The following is a 19,229-nucleotide window of genomic DNA, read 5'->3' on the forward strand; positions in this document are numbered from 1 at the left end:
CAGGTTCTTATTTCTGTGGTTTAAATTAACAAAACAATTCAATGAAAAAGAATGTCTCCTTTTTGCAGAAATTATTAAATGAAGCATGCTTTTTCTCAGTTACCATGTTTATCCTCAAATGTGCCCCCTCCTATAGTAAAGTTTGGGGGGGAGGGGGGGGGGGGGCTTTTCTTTTGTAAAAAAAAATTTCAGCCTACCATTTTAAGATTAATGATCCTGCAAAAAATGAAGACGGAGGTTTCTTTGTGAGCAGGGGTTTATTTTTGGCTAATTATTTTCACATGTATCTTCCTTTTTTCGGATTTTGGTTTTATCCTCATAGAAAATAACAGAAAAAGTCAATAACCTTCACAGTAGTTCATTAAAGAAAAACGTTTGATGTTAAATCCTGGTAATCCTTATTATGTTTCAAACTGGGATGGTGGTAACAGGGTATTCTGGCTAGGCGATTTGGTACCAAAGATAAAAATTTGATGTATATAAAAGAAGAATAAACGAGAAACATATGGCATGGTGGTGAATTTGGGGTCAGAATGATGAGACCTGGTCACCATAGAGATATTTATATATATTTTTCGGTTGGGAATTCATGTTTGATATGATGAAGTAGAGCTGGAGTTGTTATTGGCAACTATCCACTCGTAGCAATTGCTGGTGGGCAAAAAACTAATTAATACTGGGAACTTTCACCCTGGGTGTTCGGATCAAGAGGAGGATTCTGTATTAATGCTGCTCAATAATTATATAACTTTTACCTGCGGACAGTTATACACAGTCAGACAAACGGGTCTAAATAACAGATTTTTCTCTTCACACCATAATCACCATCAATCTTCGCCAGACAGGGAACTCACATAGGGATTGTTTCAATAACAGAATTATTCAAAATCTGATCATATGAAACCAGCCTTTGGAGATATAACTCGATTTTGATGACAGCAGCTTTGTTAGCTTTCTACATCAATTTTATTTCCTTCTAGTCAGTTGACTTCCCTGTATATAAGGCGATTTTAGATAACATGAGATGTCATTCTTCATCATCATCTTAATGCTGTGTAGAGGAAACAAAGTCACTTACAAAAACCTTACTGAACATGGGGCCGTCATTGTTCATCAGCATCTTCATGATGTACAGAGGTAGCATGCCACTTACAACAGATCAAAACCTTTCTGAGCATTATAGGGGTCGTCATTGTTCATCACCTTCTTAATGTCGTTTGATTTCAAAAATATTTTATTAAATCAAAATGATCTAAAGGAAAATGGGCAACAAGCTTTGCATAAACAGGCCATCTCTCATCTTTATAGTGTACAGAGGTAACCAGCCACTTACAAAAGATCAAAACCTTTCTGAATATGGGGCTGTCATATTTGTTCATCACCTTCTTAATGGTGTACAGAGGTAGCATGCCACTTACAAAAAGTCAAAATTTTGCTGGACATAGGGCCATCATTGTTCATCACCATGAGTAAGTGACAAAAGGCATGAAACCTTGCTGGACATGGGGCAAGCATTTTTCATTTCAGTACTCATTTTATCTCTTTGTCGACCCATAGTAAGAAATATAATATACAATGCATTCCGCTTAATTGGGTTGCCTATTTGCGGGGACTTTTTACCCGATTAACCGACTTATGCAATAAGCCGAAATGCACGTCGCCATCTTGGATTTGGTCCGTAATGGTTGTCAGACTTGGGTCAATTTTGGATGAAAATATTTGCGTTATTATTGTTAATAAACAGTGTTTTTGTTTGTGCTTTTACTGATGTCAAATTGTCAGATTACTATTACTAATTGTATGAAAATACATGTACATATTGTATTACAATAATAAAACCTTAAAGATTGTTTCTTATTCGCGACACGGTACAATCGTAGCACCTCAAATCCCCTCATACATCCCTGTTTCATTCACGTGTTCCTAATTTGACATACGATCTAAGGACTCGCTGACAATTACAGCTAGACTCTAAAATCATTTATGTTTAGCATAGAGACATTCTTATGTTCGCTATGAAGTTTAAAATATTCCATATTATTTTCAATTGCCAAAGCACAAGAGATCGGAGAAACCAAGTTTATTTAGGTCGCTTTCCTGTGGTATAAATTCATACGAACTTGACACTGGCAATCACTGATAAAACAACACGAAATCCAATGTAATGTTTTTATTAACCAGTTCTAATCCTTACCTGAATAGGAATTATAAGCTAACGTCGGGCGTCTGTCCTTTTACTGCTCGCTACTTTTTTTTAGCTCACCTGGACCGAAGGTCCGGTGAGCTTATGTCATGACGCAGCGTCCGTCGTCCGTCAACATTTGCTTCAAATCGCTACTGGTCAAAAAGTTCTTACTGGATTATGACCAAATTTCGCCAGAAACATCCTTGGCAGAAGGGGAACAGATTTTGCGTAAATGGTGACTCTGACCCCCGAGGGGCCAAAGGGTCGGGGCCCAATAGGGGAAATAGAGGTCATTCCTTTAAATCGCTACTTGTTATAAAGTTATCAATGGATTTGAACCAAATTTAGTCAGAAATGTCCTTGGGGGAAGGGAACAGATTTTGCATAAATGGTGACTCTGACCCCCGAGGGGCCAAAGGGGCGGGCCCAATAGGAGAAATAGAGGTAATTCCTTTAAATTGCTACTAGTAATAAAGTGATGAATGCATGTTCTAAAAATAATTCTTGAGGACTTTCAGACCTTAGATAGTCTGGACTTCATTAATCTTTAAAGCAGTTCAGATTCCCACACTATAACCATATATAGCATTGTTTGAGATTTACAAATAAAACAAAATTGAATATGAACATTATTTTGACATTTGGTCTAATTCAACCAGGTGAGCGATACAGGCCCCATGAGCCTCTTGTTTAATAACTCACCTGTGTACCGGTGTCGTCACATTTCCCCGTGGCGAACCCCTCACTTTGGATTCGCCACATACAGTAAGCGGTGATATCAATCGATCTGTAGCAATGTCAGACCCAGGTCAAAACCTATTGTTTTGGTTTCTGTTTCGAAGATTTTACATCCCAGAAGTAAAAGGTTAATTGTCTAGTAGCTTAATTATGCTTTTAAACCCCCATTACGTTGGCCTGCTGCTGACTCTAAAAATAACATTTAATTTTACCCACAATTCTTAATCGACTTCCTGTTGGGGAAAAACCCCACGAGGCAGAATTAACAACAACACAGTTCTGAACATGACAAAACCCCGACATAACATTACCGTTTAAGGTAATATTTTACCGTTTTTTGACATTTTAACCATCTAAATTACCCTATTTGTTGATAAATGTCTAAAACTTAAAGAAATATGTGATGACTTTCGTGAAAATCGGAGCATTTCTATTTTTTGTCCCGATTGTTCTATTCGAATAACCAAAAAAACCGACTTTTCCAACCCAATTAAACAAATTTTTTTAACATGATTTAAGAGAAAATGGTTTTGGTTTTTGAAATTTTACCCAATTAAACGAAATACCCGATTAAGCGTTACCCGATTAACTGGAATGTACTGTATACCTGATACTGATAGCATAGTTAAGTGAATATCAGGGTAAAATGGCAGAAAGCACTAGCACTACATGTCTTTGACTTTATCTTTGTGATATCGACATGCAGCTATATACATTTATGCAGGCAAACCTTGTCTGACTGTCATTCTAATCGTGATCTTGACATGTATGTTTGTTCAAGGAAGCATTCCAGTCTGATGAACACTACAGTAACCGTATGACCAGGATTTGTGCTTTTAAATCTATAATTTGAGCAGTGACGTGCGTTATGTAGACAATGTTTCTATCCGGTATGGATTAGATAATTATAGCACTTTCATTGAAGTGTCATATATATGGTTAAAACTACTGTAAAGATTCTAAATTTGGTGTGCTAAAATTTTCGAGAATTACCACTTAATAACAGATAATTAAGTGCATTAAAGATTTATAGTACACAAACATCTTTCCTATAGAAAATATGTTTGTTTACTATAAATCTTCAATTCGAAAGAAAGTGTAATCATAGTGCAATGATTGCAGTTTGAAAAACTCTAAAATAATATTCCCGCTAAAATATTTATATTAACAGTATAAAGTGCACTGACAGTACGATATTTTACTTCAGAGTTCTGTCATTCATTGCAGTAATACATGCCATAACAAGACTGATAAATGTTTTAGATAATTTTTGAGAGACTTAACAATATACAGTCAAACCTGTCATATGTGACCTTCCAAGGGAGTCAATAAAAAAGGTCACATATGACAGGTGGTCTCTTAATCCAGGTTCAATGAAGATTACCCGAAAAGGAAAGTTCATAATTATTCTGCCACATATGTAAAATTTATCAGCTACAAGTATTAGTACATATATGAAAAGGAATTACCTCAGTCATCAATTAAGATTGTGAATATAATCAAATCTGTAAGAGACCTCTAGGAAAACGAAAGAAAAAAAGAAAAAAGAAAAATCACTATTCACTTAATGAAATAAAATACTTATAATAATGGACAATATATAAAAATCTCCCCATTTCTACATATGTAGTACAATATTTATTTTTATAAATTTAATTCAGTTTCTTTTATTTTCATTAATATATATATTTAAATTCTTTTAGCATGTTACAATAAAAAAAAAATTATTTGAAAATACAAAAAATAATCAAAGAGTTTGAATGGCTAATTTTATTATTTCCAGTGCCGGATACATTTACCAAAAAAAAAAAAAAAAACATTTTTTTTTCATTCCTGAATTCCTGGTCCGGACTTCCATCCGGATTATTAGTCACGTAACTGCATTTCCTTCATAACGATGGAGACGTTTTTAACTGGCAAATATCTGTCCTAATGTCTCAAAAAGAACATAAATTTCAGTTAAACAGTAAGTTGACTGTTTATTCACTCTTTTTCATAATTCCCAAGCAAATGTTTGTATTTTTATCTATCAAAATTTTATGAAAATCGTCTGAATGGCGAGGAGGTTTTTTCGCCATATCCCATTTCCTTCTTTCATTCTTTTGAAGTAAAGTACAGTTTTGTTCGTTTTTGGGTGTTATCAGGGCAAATATAATAAATTCAGTACATTTTTTGAGACAGAATAAGACATTTCATGCATTTCTGAAGTATTTTTTAATCTTTAAAAGCAGACAAGTTCGTCCGGTTTCTTCTTGATTATGACTTCTGCTTCCGTTTTAAAACTCGGAAAGTCGCTGAAAAAAGTCGCTTTTCAGCATTTGGGACACGGAAATGATGGTCGTTAGTCGCGTCTGACAGGTAGTCGCTTAATTCAGGTCACTAGTATAGTAAATAACGTTGGGAGGAAAAAATATGGTCGCATATGAAAGGAAGTCGTTTAATTCAGGTGGTCGCTAAGGCAGGTTTGACTGTATTATATACATTTCAAAGTGAAAATATACATCTCACCAAAAAGTCAGGGATTAGCGGCTATAGTTAAAATATTGACTTCTGTGAATCATATTTATTGATAAAGCTAGAGTGTAAAAACCCGATTCATCATACATGTATCAGGCAGCTGTTATCAACTGTCTGTCAATATGTTTAATAAGGATATATAGATCATGTGTTGAAATTGTAATTTTGGAATGATTTATGTATCTTTTTGTTTGTTTTGGTATTGTACTTGCTGAAATAGTTCCAGAGATGCTTGTAGAGATGCCAGAGACTGACAAATGAGATTGGCTAACCCTGCTAGTGTCCTCCCTCATCTTAACAATGTACAAATATACATGGAAACAATAGGTAATGTGTACGATATATACCCTACTGCCGTATAGAAGGTATGGTGTGTATGGCAGGGTGACACCAGTACCAATCTATAACTCCCTGACAATGGTGCCGACCAGACAGGATATTGATGCTTAAAGGCCTGTGTGTATTGACTAGAAATCAAACAACACACATTGGCTTGTGTGCTGCGATCCAACCTCATCCCTCCGACTGCTCCAGCTAACACAACGACCATTTGTTGCTGAGCTCTCTGTTCGTTTCATTGGGATTAAGTCTGTGCGTTAAACACCTATTTTGTATGTATACTTTCCACCAGTCTCATTATTGCTCTAAAATCCATTAAGACAGCATCTTTTGTTTCTTCTGATAAACAGAGTTGTCGTCGTCTGTCTGTCGGGGACACAGACAGGAACAGAGAGAGCAGCTCTTCAGTTGCCAACATCCACAGCCTACACAGGTTTAATGTATCGTCAATCAGCTCCTGTAATCTTTACCCAATTGATCTTCAGGGTACTTGGCCAGGCAATCAGTGAGGACATCGACGTGTAAATGATCAGGTAATTATATTTCGTTTATGGCTCGTTACGAAACTGCTGTTTTATATTACCAGGTGTTTTTTACAGACTTGTAGTGTTTTGTTTGACTATCGTTTACTGTGGTAAATTGCTTCCTAGCTTACATCAGTGAACACGTAACTCGTTCTCTTGAAGTGCTGAAGTAATGGGGCAGTCTTTAATTGTTCATACATGTGTATAATCTTGATGTAAAGAAACGTTTTGTTGTCTTGTAAACCTTAAGTACTTAACAATGGTTGGTGTTTGAGAAAATCTCTTACTGTAAATGTGTAGTTTAGAAAAATCAACAACTCTATAGATTTGTGGTATCAATTGATATGCTATTGAAAATATACATTTTTTGTATTGTATAAAGTTGGTATAAAACTAAAATAGTTAAATTTCAAACGATATTTTTACATCAGAAAAAACTTCTATATCTATGTTTATATATAGATCAAGATGTAGATGTCTTATAGAAATTGGGTTTCCTGCCTTTCTTTCTTCTGCCAGTCTGTTTAACACCTGCTAAACCCTGCCTATATACACAGACCTATCTTGTTCTGAACTAACACCTTACATGGCATGTTAACTTTCTCTTTTGTCTGCGTGTTGATCATTCTCTCAAACGAGGCAGATTATGCAGGGTTCTGCTTTCTGACTGAGACAAAGTGTTTAAGATTGGCTCTTACACATGCTCTCAGCTTGACAGTCACCCTGTTTCAAACGAGTTGGCAGTAAAAGGACTGGTTAGCCTGTCTCAGTATAAGGACGCTGTGCTACATTTGACCAAAGGGTCACTTATTCCCTTGAGTCTTGGAATGGACACAGTGTTACTATCCTGGAACAAGAAGCGTCAATTCCGGCTGTGTGGTCACAAGGGAGTTGAGAAAGACATGGACTGGTTGGTGAATTGTTTGTTCGCTAGGTTTATATCCTTGTGGACAGTAAGGATAATTTGAGTCGTGGTCTCCTTGTAGTAGCTGGTGACTACCTCACTGATCAACATAGAGGAGACCGTCGCATGTCATCCAGACCAATTAGGGTAAAATGTATTGCCCAAATTAAGACACCACCATGACAGCACCTACAGGCCTGTTTCTCAGCTTGTGTCGAACCATGTACCTCAGATCTTCACCTGAGGTTACGTAGCCAGTGCTCAAACCAACTGAGCTATCACAGCTCCCATCCCTCCATTAAACAACTTCTTTTCAATAACCATGTGGCACAAACACCTGATAATGGTCCTGTGACATGATGGGTGAAGAGCTACCAAGTTTGTTTAAATGAATGACCTTGACCTACATTCAAGGTCACAGGGGTCAAATAGGCTAAAATCTTTTAACAATTTTTTTCAATAACCAATCGAAGAGGCATAGGGACTTGATATTGGGTCTGTAGCATACTGGGGTGAAGTCCTACCAAATTTGTTCAAATGAATGACCTTCACCTACTTTCACTAAGTCACAGGGGTCAAATGGGCAAAAATCTTTAAGCAACTAATTTCTTGATACATGTAGAGGAAACTCCTAGACCTGATATTTGGCCAATAGTATGCTGGAATGAAGGACTAGCCTAGCCTACTCTGATATTTGAATTGCAGAAATGACCTAGATTAACTTCAATGTTTTTGTGGAATCATGTGAGTGATATACAGGCCCATTGGGCTGTTTGTATTGTTGTTATAGCGGTTTATACGAACTTAAGAAGTTAATCATTATAACATAATCATAATATGAATTAGGGGATTGGGGTGGGGGGCAAATCTACCCTGTTCTACAGTACCCTGTCCAGGCATGACAATTCAGTGTGCTTGCACTATCAAATGCCCCTTCAGAATTTTTGTCCTTTTGTCCTTGAGTGATGTTGGCAGTGACAAAGGCATCAATCCCCAAAGAAATCTTTAGTTCAAGAGCTACATTATACACATGACATCAGAAAAAAAAACCAAAAATATATTCCTGTTCAGTAATAGATCAAACTAAAAAGATAAATAAACATGTAATAGTGAGAAGCATTGCAAATCTTATCATAAATTAATGAAATAATTCAGCAATATCTAGTATCATTTATTGTTTTTATACTTCCTGTTTGAATCATAGACCTGCTCTGTTTTTTGGTTATTGATTATTTTCTATAACATGCAACAGGAGTATGTATGTGTTTGTCTGGACAGGATTGAACTGTGTGTGTGTTGCCAGGTTTCTGTGTATTATCCGTATTATGAAGCTGTGAAACCAGAGATTTCTGTATCATGTAAATTTTGGAATTTATTTTTTCAACAATACCAAGAAGAAAATAGAATCTGACATGTATATGAATAGATCGATTAAATTATATGATACAGTGTGTTCTATGTCATCATGCAGTAGTATTGATGTCACTATATTTGACTAATACATTTAATAAAATAGAGATCTGAGGTGGATTGAGGATGTATGTTGTGTCTGCATGTCCTTCCATCCGTCTAGGAGGGGGTCTATAAGGATGTGTTGTCTGTCCTTTTGTCCTTCTAGGAGGGGGACTTAGGATTTGTTGTCTGTCCTTTTGTCCTTCTAGGAGGGGGACTATAAGGAAGTGTTGTGTCTGTCCTTTTGTCCTTCTAGGAGGGGGACTATAAGGATGTGTTGTGTCTGTCCTTTTGTCCTTCTAGGAGGGGGATTATAAGGATGTGTTGTGTGTGTCCTTTTGTCCTTCTAGGAGGGGGACTAAGGATTTGTTGTCTGTCCTTCTGTCATTTTGTCCTTCTAGGAAGGAGACTAAGGATTTGTTGTGTCTGTCCTTTTGTCCTAAGATGGGGACTAAGTATGTGTTGTGTTTGTACTTTTGTCCTTCTGGAGGGGGACTGAGGATTTGTGTTGTGTCTGTCCTTTGGTCTTTCTAGAAGGGGGACTTAAAAAGCTCTGTTGTGTCTGTCCATGTCCTTTTGGTAGGGGATTAGGGATCTGAGTAGGACTAAGGATTTTTGTTGTGTCTGTCCTTTAGTCATTTTATTTTGGTGGGGGGGGGGGGGGGGGGGGGGGAACTAAGGATTTGTGTTGTGGTTGTGTCTGTCTTGAACTTGTCACTGGAAATTCATACTTAGGGCAGGACTTGATCTAGTTATAAGTCTGTTTGTCAAATACCAAAATGACCTACATTTTGACCTTTGATCTAGATAAAAAACAGAAGTTGGTCTAGACTCCATTTCCAACACTATAACTTCATACATTGGGTATAGGTTCACCAAAGTGAGAGAAGTTCCAAAAGTAGGGAACTTTGACCTACATTTGCATGACTTTATTCACATCTATACCACCACATACAATTAAATCATGATGCAGAGTGGAATATACGGTGTCTAACTACAAACAGATTGATAGTAAAGTGGCACTGAACTTACCAATATACATCCAGCAGATTTATTTGTGATTATGAGAGACACCTACACTGTTCCTTATTTATAGTGTTAAACTGTCTTCTCCGGAAAGTTATTGTCCTGTATTTCTCACAGGATCGCAGACAAATTGAATAACGCACGTTACCACGTTATGATTAATTTGTCTGCAGTCCTGTGAGAATTATAAGACAATAACTTTATCGTAAGGCAGTTTCATACTTGTATTTCCATTTTAGATTTAAACTTTTATTATTACATTTCAAAGTCAAATTTTGCCCTGTCAATGGGATCTGTTCTTGTGATGCCGTGAGTAGATGCGATGTTCCCAGCAGAAATATAGTTTGTGGAAGTAAACACAAAATTATCAATCTAATTTAAATTTCTCCAATATATTCCACCCTGAGGATATTCACCTTTATACAACATTATTAAACTTGATGAATTGTTGTGACTAACATTGATCAATCGGGTATTTTGATCAAGTAGCATAAGTTTTCGTGACGTCTAAAGTATTTACACTTAATTAATTCAATATAGTGATGTACAAACAAAACAACGTTATTTATGACTATGTCACAAACATTGTTCATCATATCACCACACCATTGGGAATTATAGGAGAAAATTGATCCGATAACTTTTTGTTTTGTTTGGTAATGTTTTTATAGTACACAGAAGAAATGGAAATATTGAATTATATATACTGTACATCCAGCAGATATATTTGCAATAGTCCTTATTGAATATGATGTGTCTGTCAAACATTCAGTGTGAGCTCAGTTCCTGTGTGGATTCATCATCTGCAGTTTTAATTTCACACACGGTGGGGGCCTGTAATTCTGGGGAAGACAGATTGCCTTTATGTACTGAAGTCATTCCTCATATCTTCCAACTTTTGGGAATTTCATTGGGATAATGTGTTTAGAAACCTTAGAAAGTACAGCAACACTTCCTTTTGACAAATTAACAAATACATATAAAACTGCATATTTATATGGGTATACTGGAAACAGGTTGTCTGTCCGTCCGTCCGTCTGTCTGTAGACACATTTTGTCCGGACAACTCCTCCTAAACTGATGGGCCGATTCCAATGAAACTTCACACACATATTAATGATCATGTGTAGATGTGCATGCCACTTTCTTTTTCTCAAAATTATGGTTGCTATGGCAACTGGTCACTATAAACAGGTTTTCCGATAAGAACCATAACTTTAAGTTTGTCCAGACAACTCCTCCTAAACCGAAGGGCCGATTTCAATGAAACTTCACACAAATATAGAGGACCATGTGTAGATGTGCATGCCACTTTCTTTTTCTCAAAATTATGGTTGCTATGACAACTGGTCACTATATTACTGGGTTATCTTAGTTAGCCTCTAATTAAGAGTTCCAATTCACCATTGACTCGTGCAGATTGCGGGGGTATTAGTCGGCCATCCTGGCGACAGTTCTAGTTTTAACTGATCATTCGGCGTATCAAAAAGGACAAGGAGCTGTTGTTGTGGTGTCTTGTCATCAGTCTCAAGTATGAACTTTTTCATTCAAACAACATCTCAAAAACCATAAAGTGTACCTAGTGCATGGTTCTGATATGTGGATAGTATAAGGATAAAAGCAAAGTTTGTGAAAAAGAATGACCTTGTCCTATATATTCAAATGTGTCGGGGTTAGATATCCGAAAACATTAAAAATGACTTCATCTGATGAACCAAAAGGTTTAGAATCTTTTAATAAGTAATTGGCAAGTAGATCTTTTGTGAAAATAAGATACCTTAATTGAGGTGTATGAAAGATCAAAAATTTATACTGATTATAACAGAAGGATCTAGAATCATTTAAGGGCTATCAAGCTATTAATAATCCACTTGCCCAATTATGAGGTCACATGGGTCCAATGTGTTAAAATCTACAACTTCTGAATAACTAGGTCATGATATTAGGCCAGTAGTCAACAATTTTTGCTGATGATGTTTGTACAAATGAATGGCCCTGACCCACTTTCAAGAGCATTGGTGTTCAATATAGGTTTCATCTCTGTCCAATATGTACATATGTGCATTAAATGCCAAAGTTTGTTTGTGGCTTCATTTCTTGAAGGATTTTGATTGAACTTCACAGTATAACAAAAGAGCATTATATCAGAGACAATTTTGAGTTTCAGGGCTTTTGGGTCAAGGTCAAGGTCAAAGTCTATGTTACTATTTTTAGAAAACCTTTGTCAGCGCTCTAATGGCTCATTCTTTGAGGGATTTTGATCAAACTTCATACAATGATAAAAGACTATTATATCTTGGAATATTTTGAATTTCAGAGTTTTGAGGTCAAGGTCAAGGTCATCATGGTTATTTTAACAAAATCCTTTTTTGCTATCTAGCGGCTTCATTCCTTGGGGGATTTATGCTAAACAATGATAAAAGACAATAATATCATGGTTAAGTTTGAGTTTTCAGGCTTTTGGGTCAAGGTCAAGTTCACTGTTACTATTTTCAGAAAATCCTTCCTGGTGCTGTATGTCCTATCCTCATTCCTACAGGGGTTTTAATCAAACTTCAGACTTTTATTTAGGATCATATTATCTCAGACAAATATGATTGTCATCAGAGTTGTTGGGACAAGGTCACCAATACAGTATTTAGAAAATCATTGTCAATATACTCTAGAGGCTTCACATCTAAAGGGATTTAGATCAAACTTCAGACACTTGTAAATCATAACAGCTAGTGGGGGTCGATAGGGGACATGTATTGCTTTAGCAATACTCCGTATATGCTTGTTCTTCTGATCACAACACGAGTAGCCAATAAGTCCAGAGTTACATTTTATATGTAACATTAGGGAGAAGTGTATACTGTACTACATTGTCATACATATATAATCAACTGAGGCTGGTATCTGAAATCCTCCAATATTAAAAGCATTCTGTTCATAAAGTGCAGAACAGGTGAATAATTCAGGTCTTTTGGGCCTCTTATTTCTGTGGTCTATTAACATGCAAACAAACATTTTTTAACTTTGTATTGACAACAGGTATTCATCAATTTCAGGAACCATGTTTCAATTTGAACTAAAAACATCAAGGCCAGGTATTGGATTGACTAGAACCTGTCATTGCCTGTTACAATGGACCTGTCAGTATTTTAATCATCGCTGTTGTATACTCAGTGGCACGGATGATATCAAATTATCAATAATTCAGTGAGTAAATAAACACAAAACAGACCCTTTGTCCAGCTGTTGTTGATAGAATTCAATACATCAGTGTGTGATTTTAACAGCATGTCAGGTTTGTGGTCATGCATTATCAATTATTTATTTATACAGGGACATATGAGTTCTAGTGTTTCAGGAAAATAGATGAAATCTAAATCAATATGTACTCAATAAATAAAGCATATACCATTAAATGTTTTTTTTTCTTTTTGATGTTTTCACAGTTTAATGAAAAAATTTGAAACACACACCAATTAAATTTGCAATTCTTTGTGTAAATTAGGAAACAAGGTATGTTTTTCTTCATCAATTTAATTTTTATCATATCTCATGATTTTGATTTGTCCTTGCAAATACTTAAAAATCCTTGAAATAACAATACCTTGGAATGACCTTTGCTGTATCTATTTAAGCTAAAAACGATCGATGGACCAATTAAGTCATGAGACCTGTGACGGAAAGTTCTAGGAATGTATAGACTGTGGTACCATTTAAAGATAGAACATGTGAATAGCACAAATTGACCTGTCAAAAGTCAGCATTGAAATGTCTGGGAATGACGCAGTGTACACCCTCGTAACATCCCAGGGGTGGCTTTCTCTAACCAGCGTGCTGTGTCCCTGACTTTACTAAATGGGGTGAGGTGACCACAGCGGATCATTCTGAATTACAAGTAATGTCTGCCATCACACAACCAATCTGCCACGTCAACCTGGCAGTAATCCTCTGATCATGGACATGCTGGGTCTTGACTTTTCCCTGATTTGATTTCATTATTTCGGTTCTGATATAAGACAACTTTGACAGACTGATGTGGCATTGGATCCTTATACTGTCAGCCATTGTCCAGAACAAGCGGACAGATATATATGCGTACCATTGGTATATGAGAGGATGGAATCTTAAGAGATATAGTCACCGAGAAAAATAATTGCCGGCATTAATAGCCAGACATATATAAACTAAAATCCATATTCTTCCAGTGCTGATTTGTACTTAAGTGGTGAGATGTTATCTCTGAACCATTGAGACCCCATTTTCTATCATAACCGAGGATGATTACAATTTATAGCATTAAGACAACGTTAGGGCCGAAAACTGGTAAACTGATGTAACGGGAGAGGAGAAAATGTAGCGGCCAGACGGGGGTTCGAACACTAGACGGATGCTCTACCAATTGAGCTACCTGGTCACCGATGATCGACCCAATCTAGTCCAACTACACACATCCCTCATTTTTTCCAAGTCTCCGCCCTCAAAGACACACAGGACCCTTATACCACTACCTTGGGTATTTAAGCTGGGCACCAATTTTGTAACGGGAGAGGAGAAAATGTAGCGGCCATACCGGGGTTCGAACCGGGACCTCTGAACACTAGCCGGATGCTGTACCAATTGGGCTTTGTAACCTGGTCGCCAATGATCGACCCAGTCTAGTCCCGCTACACTAAAGATCTCCAGTTTGAATAACCTTGATGAGTGACGAGGTTTAGTTTTATATATAAATTATGTTAACATCTATTTTCAAATTTCAAAGTTTGAGACTATAGAACTGAGCACTTCATGAAATTCACAAAAAATGAACTAGATGCTCGAATCCAAATCTGGAGAATTTACAAGCACAATGATACAGTTCTTATGATAAATTAACTAAGTCTACACAGCATGGTTGCAGCATGATACAGTTCATATATTCAACTTCCTCAATTTTTAAAGCACGACTGCAGCATGTGCTGTAATGCAGCATGGTACCATGCTGCTATGCAGCACATTCTGCAATCATGCTGTGAAACTAGCAGGCATGATGCCAGCATAAAAGCAGCATGATGCCAGCATAAAAGCAGCGCAGTCCATGCTGCAAATTGATAAGGGCCGCCTCTTGGTGTTTCTAATATATATGTACTGTAGAACTGAGTGGATTTATAATAATAGAATATTCTGGAAATTCTGAAACTCAAACTAGCAACCTTTTGCTCTCTATAATATATCTCTTTAAGGTAGAAAAGAGGAAATTCCTAGCAGCTGTAGTGGTCAGATGTATTATTCCTAGTAACTGTAGTGGTCAGATGTATTATTCCTAACAACTGTAGTGGTCAGATGTATTATTCCTAGTAACTGTAGTGGTCAGATGTATTATTCCTAGTAACTGTAGTGGTCAGATGTATTATTCCTAACAACTGTAGTGGTCAGATGTATTATTCCTAGTAGCTGTAGTGGTCAGATGTATTATTCCTAGTAACTGTAGTGGTCAGATGTATTATTCCTAGTAACTGTAGTGGTCAGATGTATTATTCCTGACAACTGTAGTGGTCAGATGTATTATTCCTAGTAGCTGTAGTGGTCAGATGTATTATTCCTAGCAACTGTAGTGGTCAGATGTATTATTCCTAGTAACTGTAGTGGTCAGATGTATTATTCCTAACAACTGTAGTGGTCAGATGTATTATTCCTAACAACTGTAGTGGTCAGATGTATTATTCCTAGTAGCTGTAGTGGTCATATGTATTATTCCTAGTAGCTGTAGTGGTCAGATGTATTATTCCTAACAACTGTAGTGGTCAGATGTATTATTCCTAACAACTGTAGTGGTCAGATGTATTATTCCTAGTAACTGTAGTGGTCAGATGTATTATTCCTAGCAACTGTAGTGGTCGGATGTATTATTCCTAGTAACTGTAGTGGTCAGATCTATTATTCCTAGCACTGTAGTGGTCAGATGTATTATTCCTAACAACTGTAGTGGTCAGATCTATTATTCCTAGTAGCTGTAGTCATGGTCAGATGTATTATTCCTAACAACTGTAGGCATGGTCAGATGTATTATTCCTAACAACTGTAGTGGTTAGATGTTTTATTCCTAGTAGCTGTAGTGGTAAGATGTATTACGATGAACCAGTTTTATTGTTACATATTGTCAATACTGCGACACACCTGAACTCTTGTTGACCGCGACCACCATCTGTTCACCTGGTTTTTCCACCTGAACAGGTAGAGATATCAATAATTAACTTGTAATATTACCGTAGGTAGGAAATACTTACATGTTAATATAGGTATTAACATTGTTAAGTGAATCCACCTCAGTATTAATGACAAACAACGGACAGTATAATCAATACTGGTTAACAATTATAGTCCATCCTCGATATTGTCATTTCACACATTATGATAACCAATATAGGACTAGGACATCAGGGAAAGGCTAATTAAGTGTTTTCCATATACATATCCAGTATGTTACAGTCATGTTAATGATTTACGTATATATAAGCAACTTATATTATAAATAAAAGGAGTGATGTGGCTTGTACATAGTGTAAATATGGTTCTATTGTCATACCGCTGATGGCTGCGTTCTTTTGTTTGGCTCCTTTGGTAGGGACTAGCTATCAAGTGTAGACTCAGGTTTGATTCCTTTTTTCAGCTTGTTTACAATGTTAAAGTGTGTCCCCAAGGCTGGAAAATTCCTTATATAAAATCAATTGGTGCCCGTAATGTATTCTTATCTCTCAGACCCTGTATGTCACTCATGTAGGGTTTATAATAGTTTGATTGATTATTCTTCTGAACATTACTGTGATAAATATCTTTCTTAACTATTAAAATACAGGAAAGCATTTAGTTTACATAAGGGATGTGCGAGATCTCCACCTGTAGTAGTTAGAGGGATGTGCGAGATCTCCACCTGTAGTAGTTAGAGTGGTTGGCCAAATCTTTTAAATCATTTGGTAAGAATGGGCAGTAAACTAGAATTCCTGGGTTTATTATGTGTTGGGCATGCTCAGAAACGAAAGACCTTGATGTTTTTCAAAGGTCGCAAAGGTCATGAATATATAAACCACTGAATAAGAAACAGATACTATATTATAAGATGTGATTTTGTCATTTGGCAAAAACTCAGGACTATCTAATGAACTTTAATTGCTCTTGCATAACAGTTTTATTATAAAATTTAGAGGATAGATATCTTTAGATAAAACTTGAATGGTATAAATCAATGGTACCTTATGCTTTCAAATTACTGCAATGCTCCTTGTTTAATTGATGTTTAAAAATGGTACAGGTCTATTGTGCCTCTTGCTTTATAATTACTGCAATGTTTCTCATTTGATTGGGGTTTACAGATGATACAGGTCTATTGTGCCACTTGCTTTATTACTAGTAAACTGTTTCTGCTTTGATTGATGTTTACAGTTGGTACAGGTCTATTGCGCCTCTTTCTTTATATTTACTGCAATGTTCCTCATTTGATTGGGGTTTACAGATGATACAGGTCTATTGTGCCTCTTGCTTTATTACTAGTAAACTGTTCCTGCTTTGATTGATGTTTACAGTTGGTACAGGTCTATTGTGCCTCTTTCTTTATATTTACTACAATGTTCCTTATCTGATTGATGTTTACAGATGATACAGGACTATTGTGCCTCTTTCTTTATATTTACTACAATGTTCCTTATCTGATTGATGTTTACAGATGATACAGGACTATTGTGCCTCTTTCTTTATATTTACTACAATGTTCCTTATCTGATTTACAGATGATACAGGACTATTGTGCCTCTTGCTTTATAATGTAAATGTACTGCATTGTTCCTTCCTCTGATTGATGTATACAGGTCAGGTACACAGGTACCAGCATACTGACTGGTTAATTGGTTAATGAATAATTAACACAAACACAATCTAATTGATGTGAAATTGATGTTGGGAGTATTTAGACAAACAACAACATGTCGTAAAAACCTGTGTAATTTGCACTGTGTGTGTTTTTTTCTTTTTTTGCTGAAATTAAGTTCAAAATTTGGGGTGTGCAAATTATACAGGTAGAGATGTTTTCAATTTTTTTTTACAGAATAAAAGATCATTAATTCTGAATGTCCGCATCATGAAAAAAAGATGGAAATTTCTGTTTGGAACTTGAAGATTGATCAACATGCACTCTTTTAAAATGTGTCAGATAATAAAATGATGTATAGGTACCTACTAAAGATATTATTGATGAACTCAACACTGCGCTTGGCTAAACACAACCACATATAAATATGGACACCCTCTCTTCTCCCCCTCCCCCCTCTTCCCTTTCTGATTAACTAAACACTGCTATATTGTCTATATTCAGTGTATATTGTCATACTTGGCAAGTTCCTCATAATGCTTTGGTGTCATTAAAAGTTAAGTGTTGGCATACGCACCAAACTTCTTGGAATACGTGAGGATGAGAGTGTTCAATGTTTCAATACTAAGAAAAGTACCTTCATCAGCTGTCTTTTGACAAATGAATACCTTATTATAACACTACTAAATTTCAGTTTGTTTGTTGGTGACTACCTTACTTCTCAACATACAGGAAGCCCGTCACAATAATGCTATCCACAGCAATTAGGGTGAAGTGTCTTGCCCAATGATACAACCACGAGAGCACTGGTCTGTGTTTTAAGCTTCCTGAGAAACACAAACAACACGGATAGGGAGCATCGAACCACGTACCTTGGATCTTCATCTGAGGTTATGTGGCCGAAGCTCTATCCAACTGAGCTTATTTAAGCTACACTTTCTTCTTCATTAATTGCATTTAAACAATTAAGAGCAATGAAAAAAGTTTCACTATATATTAATGATATATTCTCCTGTTACTGCGAAAACACAAATATTTAAAAGACTAATATATAAATCTTTAATCCTGACATAGTCCTGTAATTGTTTTAAACCAATTTATTTCCACAAAAGTATCACACAAATTCAGAGTTTTGTATCAAATTTTTCCTGTTCCAGGTTACTCTGTAAACATAAAATTTTTGTCACATTCATATTTTAACGCATAAACAAATTTTAATGAATTGGCACGTCACCCACGTGATTTTCGGTAACTACAGTATGAAGAAAGTTTAATAAGCGCATTATTTTTCAGTACGAAGAGCACTAATAATAAGCGCATTATTTTTCAGCACAAAGAGCGCTTAATATCAGATTTACTACTAAAATGTGTATTTTACAACATTGATTGTTGATACATATCAGTCGTCCCCTGTTTTATGTGCTTTAAGTATCTGATCCGGAACCTATACAAATACTGTGTTTGTATTCCTATACATACGAATCAATTACAACACTGATCTAGCTGTGTACAGCTTTATATTGATCCTCTCCGTTTACGGTGCTTGATTTGTTGTTATTCGAACAAATATAATCTTGATTCTAAGCCGAGATGTAGCTGTAATGCAACCCATTAATGCTCTAAACTTCCATCAAATCACCAGCTCTATGACATAAGTTTTCTCTGATGTCGTAAAGTTCTGTTTACTGTTGAGCTCAGCGTTTTTGTTTTTTC

General features: G+C 36.1%; 1 protein-coding gene across 1 annotated transcript in view; it reads left to right on the plus strand.

The window, feature by feature from the left end:
* Window positions 1-5,934: 5,934 nt before the first annotated feature.
* The window catches only part of LOC117345100 (flocculation protein FLO11-like), a 52,225-nt gene continuing 38,930 nt past the window's right edge, over window positions 5,935-19,229 (plus strand). Inside the window, exon 1 of the mRNA XM_033908052.1 lies at window positions 5,935-6,312. The gene's annotated coding sequence lies outside the window, so the exon portion shown is untranslated. The remainder of the gene's footprint in view (window positions 6,313-19,229) is intronic.

This window comes from Pecten maximus, chromosome 16, assembly GCF_902652985.1.
Source record: "Pecten maximus chromosome 16, xPecMax1.1, whole genome shotgun sequence".
NCBI lineage: Eukaryota > Metazoa > Mollusca > Bivalvia > Pectinida > Pectinidae > Pecten > Pecten maximus.